The sequence below is a fragment of the Triticum dicoccoides genome, chromosome 7A (genome assembly GCF_002162155.2).
Source record: "Triticum dicoccoides isolate Atlit2015 ecotype Zavitan chromosome 7A, WEW_v2.0, whole genome shotgun sequence".
Taxonomy (NCBI): Eukaryota; Viridiplantae; Streptophyta; class Magnoliopsida; order Poales; family Poaceae; genus Triticum; species Triticum dicoccoides.
Window position 1 is genome coordinate 525,138,816 of NC_041392.1, and position 8,022 is coordinate 525,146,837.

At 43.7% G+C, this 8,022-nt stretch overlaps 1 long non-coding RNA gene across 1 annotated transcript; it reads left to right on the top strand.

Moving 5' to 3' along the window:
* The first annotated feature begins 6,473 nt into the window (after positions 1-6,473).
* On the top strand, positions 6,474-7,539 carry LOC119330168. The gene is made up of 2 exons (XR_005159932.1): positions 6,474-7,110; positions 7,219-7,539. It is a non-coding gene; the product is annotated as an uncharacterized LOC119330168 (long non-coding RNA).
* The last annotated feature ends 483 nt before the right edge of the window (positions 7,540-8,022 follow it).

Below are 8,022 nucleotides of genomic sequence, written 5' to 3' on the forward strand. Positions count from 1 at the left end.
CCATCGGTGTCGGGCTGGTCGATGCTGAAAGAAGCCCTATCATGGCCCTTGTATATGTACTTGTAAAGGTATTTGACGGCCTTTATGCTGGAGCAAACCTCAACGTTGATGTGGCAATTGAACATCCGCAGAAGGTAAGCGTTATACGGCACAACCCATCTGTTGTCCAACATTTTACCCCGAACCTTAGCCTGCCGACCATCATCTCGACGACAATAAACTGGGTATGAGTCTTTGCCTTGTGCCGTGTTTTCATTGAACGGCCTCGGGTATCTGCACTTGCACTCGTTCTGTTGCATGCACACATTTTTGGGGTTGAGAGCACCGCATGGTCCGTGCATCATATGTTTCACCACCAAGGCGTGGAGTTCAGGATACTTTTGCTTGTCTAGGAGCTCGGCAGAAATGAGTCGGTCGTACTGCTTCGGAACGACAAGCTTATAGGTAGAATCCATGATCAACAAAAAGTGTGCGTGGGGGAGGCCCTTCTTCTGGAACTCGACTACATATACATGTGCGACAACAACACCCAGGATATTCTTCTTGAACAACATATCTTTCATAGCCTCTAGCTTGCCATGGAACACACGAGCCACAAGATCAGGTCGGTCTTGCGCTGTCTGACCAGGAAACAACTCATTTGTTATCTCTTCCCAGTTAGGGTTGCAGGTCATGGTCAAGAAGATGTCGGGCTTCCCGTAGGTATGGACAATTGCCATGGCATCCATATGTCTCCGTTTCATGTCGCAGTCGCCAACTGGGTATGTTCCAGGGAGCACTATCCTTACTCCAACAGCGCTTGCCCGGGTCTCCCCGGATGTAATTGCATCAACAACTCCTTTATATAGGTCAGCACGGATCTTTGTCTGGTTCTTCCTGTACCATTTCAACCTACAACTCTCAATCTTGATGTACATGTCCACCCCCATTGCTGGAGCAATCGTGCTCCACAGAGTATGGGATTGAATATCCCAGGTCGTGTCTACAACATGTAACAGTAGTAGTCTCTCACCGAGACGCATAACCTGCTATTCCCCTCTGCATATGGATGAGTAACGCGGACATTAGGATTCATAAGAGAACTATACAATTCATCAAAACGACAGAATACACATAAGGCTTACCTGCATCCTGATCATCATCATCATCATCATCATCACGTCTACCTCTTGGTTGTTGCACAACCGGCCAAGGGACATCACGTTTAGGTAGTTTCGGATGCCAACCGAGCTCACCCCTTGGGTAGAATAATGGGTAAGAGAGCGGGTCATACGATCCAGACGTTACATGTATACTGTGCCTTTGGTTGTCATTCCCGCAAAGTGTAATCCTACGATCAAACCTCTTCGCTAAGTCAGTGCCCTCCACCCAAATTGCAGCGACCTCAGATGACAGAGGTCTATTATACCTCCGTTGGTCTAGTCTCTGGTCAGTGTTGAGGTCTATCCTGTAATCGTCGAGGTTGTCCCTGTGCGCACCCAAACTCCTAAACTGTTGGGAGTACGGGTTTTCCCTGAGTATGTCCACTAACTTTCTGACGACATCCTGGTCTAATTGCTCGGTGGCAGCCTTGCGATGGGTTAGGCCTGGGTCGTCATCGTAGAAGTACAACTGTAGATGCTCTGGACGGGATGTTGGCCCGAAGGAATGAACGTTGTGGTAGATGGTGCCGTGTGCCCGGAACGTGTACACCCCAGACTTCATGTTTGTGTAGCTTTCATCAAGGCTGACGCCGAGGGTTGTGAAGGAGAAGTGGTCGTTAAAGAACCATATGTTCTCCCGAAAATGCCTTGAGTCCACATCCATGCTAGACCAAAGCCTCATTAGCTCCGGGATGGGCTCCGGCTGCTTCAGCTCGATCTGCCCACTGCGACAGCAGAATCCCGGGGCCTCAGACTCAAACTTCTTGGCCTTGCAATGATCGCAGTTCGCGGCGTGCTTCAGGATGTGTGTGTGGTCTGGGAGGTTTGAGTAGACATAGTCCAATGGATCATGGTCGACATAGGTATTGTGACGGTCATCTTCCAATTCGTCGTGCTCCATGTCATCAGCATCTGAGCCTGCAAACAATGTTTATAATTAGTGTGATATTCCCAAGGGGTGGATGTTGCTCAAGTGGGTGTACATACCTTCACCAGCAAACAGGTAATACTCATCGTCAAATAGGTTGTCAGGGTTGACATTATCATTCATGAGACGACTAAGGTAAGCGTCCATGTCGTCTGCTCAGTTGCGAAACCAATAAATGAGGGTTCAGACTCAAGGGACGCAAGGAGAGTAAGGATTGGAGTGTTACCTTCACTTCTGATCGTGTACTCCGGCGTGCTAGATGAGGTTGAGGCACCGTGTGCTTCAACTACGGTAGGTTGTCCAGTTGAGCTCATTTCCAGTATGGAGCTACTCCTGACGCTTTGGGTCTTCACCCTACCTGCAAAGCTTTCATTACGACGATCTAGCAGAGCGTTCCTCTCACCACGTGGCACCTTCGTACATGATTTCCGCTTGCCAATTTTCTCATGATGCTTCTTCGCCGCCATACTTCCCTTGCAAGATCGCTCTCTCGTCCTACGCTTTGCTCTGGACTCATGCCTCTGCTCGTCAGCTCCATTATCCGCTATTGTTAGCGGATCACTGGTTTGCTGGTCGGCACTTGTTAGGTGCTCATTGATTGTTATGAGGTTGCCATCTATAGCACCATCACCTAAGGTTCTGCTTAAATAGGCACCTGCAACATTTTCGAATCATTATAAATATCTGATGAATGATTACAAAATGAAAGATGACCGTTGTTGGGATAACTACCATGGGTTTCGATGTTGCGAATGTACGTGGGGCCACGAGCTGCTGACGCATTTTCGGCGGACAACGAATCTGCAAAGGTTGCAGGCGTGGTGATGCACTCAAATTCAACCTGGGCGGATATAAGAAGTGAAGTGAACTGCAGATGGAGTGAATTACCAACAGATTTGAAGGTGTGTCCTGCCATGTTCGTTGACACAGGTGATGCACTACTGTGCAAAGACTGATTGGCCGCAGATGTAGTAGGTAAATCTGGACGTCGCATTGCAATGTATCTTGTCTTTCTTTCAGCACTCATATCCGCTCTCTCATCAGCAGTTAAGCTATCTCGTCTTTGCTTGCGTTGTTCCCGTGTCTTCCGATTTTGTTCTTCTAGGAATTTGGGTCCCAACTCCTTTTTCCTGCGATAAGCTTCTCGCCTCCGTGCATTTATCTGCTCTCTTTGTTCGCTGGTCAATTTCTCTCTGCGCTCTCTATCGTATGCCCTTTTGCGTTCTCTATGGTGTGCCCTCTTAGCTTGTCTACTATCACTAATGGCAATAGATTTTGCTGTTGTATCTCCATCTACACCAACAACATTACATCACACAATGCAAAATTCTGCATGTAGAACATCAATATGAAAGATATAGCTGGCCCATACCGGTAGAACTCTCTGCTAGTTCTGCACCATTAGCAGCTGTGATAGCAATAGGAGTAGGTAATGAAGCATCATCATCTAAGATGGCTGGTTCATCTACAACTAAAAAAGGGAATCAAAACAAGGCAAGTATGGAGCTTCCTTAATGTAGAACACAGACCAGATCTGCAATTCATACTGTGTATTTGCATGGTAAGTATGGAGCAGTACCTCCACTCATCTGGGTCGGCGGATCAACATCGAGGACATGACCAGGAGGGGGTGGGTGGGTGTTTGTCTGTCCACGCAACAGTGTTTCCATGCGGGGTCCATTGGGCTTGTTGAGCAAGCCTGTGCAGATACGAAAAGCAAATACACATGTTTGATCAAATAAAAATAGAACACATACGATAAGGTGCTGATTCGCAAGGCACATATGATACGGGGTAACATACATGAACCCATTTGGGAATGCATGTCAACATTAGAGACATCACCAAGAGGGTGTCGTTGCAAATTTGTTGCATTCCCCGGTGCGGGTGTGATGTTTTTTGAATTCTCATTGCGAGGTCCTTTTGATTTGCTGCTTGTTGCGACCACTGTTTGAAAGCAAATACATGTTCAATCAAATTAAAAACATAACCAAAACAAGGCAAGCCTATACATGATAAGGTGGTGAGTCGCAAGGCACATATGATAAAGAGCTCTGTACCTGTGATCCTTTGGAAATGCATGTCAACGTTAGAGATATCACCAAGAGAGTGTCGTTGCAAATTAGTTGCATTCCTCAGTGCGGGTGTGATGTCTTTTGGATTTACATTGCGAGATCCTCTTGATTTGGTGCTTCCTGAGACCACTGCTTGGAAGCAAATACACATGTTTGATTAGATTAAAAATAGAACCAAAACAAGGCAAGCACACACATGATAAGGTGGTGAATTGCCCGACACATATGATACGGAGTAACATACCTGAGCCACATTTGGAATGAATGCCAACGTTAGAGATATCACCAAGAGGGGGTCGTTGCAAATTGGTTGCATTCCCCACTGTGGTTGTGATGCTTCTTGAATTTACATTGTTAGGTCCTTCTGATTTGCCACTTGTTGCGAGCACTGTTTGGTAGAAAATACACATACTTGATGAAAGAAAGAATGGAAGCAAAACAAAGCAAGCTTGGACGCCATTCAAACATACACAAGTTGTATTTTTAATTGAGGTGTAGCCATACCTCCACTAATCGCGTCAAGATGGTCAACTTCCGAGACATGAACTTCAGGGTGTGGGTGGGTTTCAAGGAAATTTCCTAAGTGAGGTTCCTTTGTTCCTTTGTGGTTGCCTGTGTGTTTCCATGAAAAGGACTTGATTAATTTCAAGAATCGTAAGACACATATAATACACTTGAACATTCCAGTAAGGTTTTGGGAAAGTATGTCAAAGTTAGATTTGTCACGAATAAGGCTGGGATGTCCATCTGTGATGCTTTTAGAAGAAAATACGAATGCTTGATCACACATGTACATTAGATAGTTATGACATGGATCAACATAAGACCATGTACCTGGAGACCCTGTGTCATCACGAAGAGCGGTTCTGGTGAGGCTTGTCGCGTCCATGTCCTCTGTAGCATACGAAGATATACAAATTATAACATATTTTGTTAATCCGCCATTGACTACAAACATGAAATATGTACATGCACCTGCACTGCTTTGTCTATCTATCTGCACATGCAGAGATTGTTGAGGCACGCTTTTCGCCTCACCCTGTTTGTTTCTCTTACTACTTGCATTTCCCATTTATACTTGAAAGAAGTTAAACTGTTTTATACATTCAAACAAGTGGAGATGATTTGTACTGGAGATGCCCTGGACATTTCTCTCTGGTTGGTACCAAGTTCCTGAACCAAAATGGCCAAGACAAATTGATGTTGGAGCACATACACGGCGGTATAATCTAGAGGTAAATACACCAGGAGTCATAGAACTTGCACGTGACGGTCAGTTTGGTGCACAAACTTATAAAATACGTGTTTCTGGTCATCAAACTTGCACAAACGTTCGTATACGGTCATATTCCATGTACGCGGACGTATCCGTGGTCTATGTGGCATGCCAGCATGGCCAGGGCCCACCGTAAGCCCGCGACGCATGGTAGATCTGCAGGCTTTTTCTTTATTTACGTATTATACACCTATTTTTTTAACTTATTAAGCCCCTAAAATAAAATTATTTTTTATTTACGTATAAAGCCCCTAAAATAAAATGGAAAAACAAGGGATGGTTCGGTTACGAACTAGGGACGTGCCACTACTAGGCTCGGGTTAACAACCACCAAACCGATGATCATTCATGTCTAGGTAGCACAAATAATTTTTATATCATATAAACATGGCCGAAAAATCAATTTTACAAGAAATGTAACCCGAAAAAAGGGAGCACCGTGACTCGACTATGTGACCTCGTAATCAATGTTAACTAAGATTACCACCGGGTTTCGAAAACACAACATATCCAAATGGGATAAATATTTTTCATGTTGTTATTCCTTCTTGTTCTATGTAAGAAAAAAAATTATATTTTTGTGTTTGTGATATTTAATAAATGTTTATGTGTTACAAAAAAGGTGTGTGACATTTAAAAAAATGTTTAAACATTGTAAACCACATTTGTGTAATTAAGAATGATACGTTGCATTTTAAAAATGTTCGTGCATTCCAAAAAAACTGGTCATGACATTTTTTAAATGCCTATACAATGTATAAAACTGTTTGTGTAGCTTAAAAATGTTTTGTACCATCCGAAAATGTTAAAAACATAGTTGAAAAAAGTTTCAAAACTTGTATTTGAAAAAAATGTTAATCTTATGTTTCAAAAGTATTAAGCATATATTTTTTAAAATACTCCAAACATAGATGTATACTGGAGTATTTAATATAACATAGATGTATACTGGAGTATTTAAAACATCAAAACATATGTGTATCATATGGAGTATATGTTTCAATACACATAAATTTCAAAACTTGTATTTGAAAAAATGTTAATCTGGACAGGTTGTGTTGATTAACATTTTTTTAAATACAAGTTTTTGAAACTTTTTAAAATGTTGCATACCTTTTTTTGTAACACATAAATATTTTTTGAATGTCACAAACACAAGAATATAAATTGTTTTCTTACATCTGGACGTGTTGTGTTGTCGGTGGTAATCTTAGTTAACCTTGACCACAAGGTCACATGGTTGAGCCACGGTGCTCATTTTTTTCCGTGTTACATTTCTTGTAAAATTTATTTTCAGTCAATGTTTATATGATACAGAAATTAGTCGTGCTATATAGACATGAATAGTCAGTAGTCTGGTGGTTGTACACGTGAGACTACTAGGGCACGTTGCAGCTTCAAAACCCCATATCGTTTGCTTTTTAATTTTATTTTTAGGGGCTTAATATGAAAATAAAAAAAGGCAAAGGCTTCTCTGCAGATTTAGATGCTACAGCGGATGATAGTGGGCCCTGGCCACACTGGAATGCCACATAGGCCATGGATACGTTCGTGTACATGAAATGTGACTGTATATGAATGCTCGTGCAAGTTTGATGACCAGAAACACGTATTTTACAAGTTTGTGTACCAAATTGACCATTGCATGCAAGTTCTATGACTTCGGGTGTATTTACCTCTATAATCTAGGTAGACTATCATTCCTAACCATGTCAAGCTTACATGTATAAGCTTGTTAGCACCAAATGTTTGTGGAGCATTTTTCATTTAGCAAAATATAACAAAATATGTATGCAGAACTCATTGGTGCATCACAACTTTAGCGAGCGCTGGGCTGACAAATCGCTCGAGCAGGGAGTACTCCTCGGGATAGTGAGAGCTAAGAAACAAGGGCTCCATCGATGCATCAGTTGCTGGAGGATCAGTTGCTGGAGCATTTGTAATATGTGGCTCCATTTTATGCATTTGTAATCTCTACTCCTAGGAATAGGGATAGCTTAGAAACAAGGGCTCAATCATCAGTTGGTGGAGCATCAGTTCCTGGAGCATTTGTAATCTATGCATGCATTGGTAATGGATTTGTTTTGTAATCAGTGTAATCTGTGCATGCGTTTGTAATCTGTGCATACATTCACGTTCTTGTGTATTCACCTGGATATTCTTGTCTACTCACCTGGATAGATCGGCCTGTAGCAAGAGAAGAATCAGGGGATCACGGGCTGGTCCAAACCTGTCTTCCAAGGGATCTTTCTCAATCTGTGTCCTCGTCGCCGGCAGGGCGTGAGGCCGCGGAGGAGCAGCCGGCGTCTGATGCGACCTCGCAGCCGGAGTACGGAGGAGTCGCCGGGGTCGCCCAACGCCTGGGTCACAAAGGAGATCAGGGAGAAGAGGCTGTGGTGCGAGGACACGATGGGAGGATCGCGAGGAGGGCGCCTGGTAGAGGAGATCGGGGAAATGAGGAAGGCGGCGCGAGGACGTCGGGAGGATCGCTAGGAGGGCAGGCGATGCGAGGATTGCGTTCATGTACACGTTAATGGGCCGGCCCAATGCTGTGGGATGAGGTGGGCGAAAAATAGGACAGGTGGGATGAGGTGGGCGAAG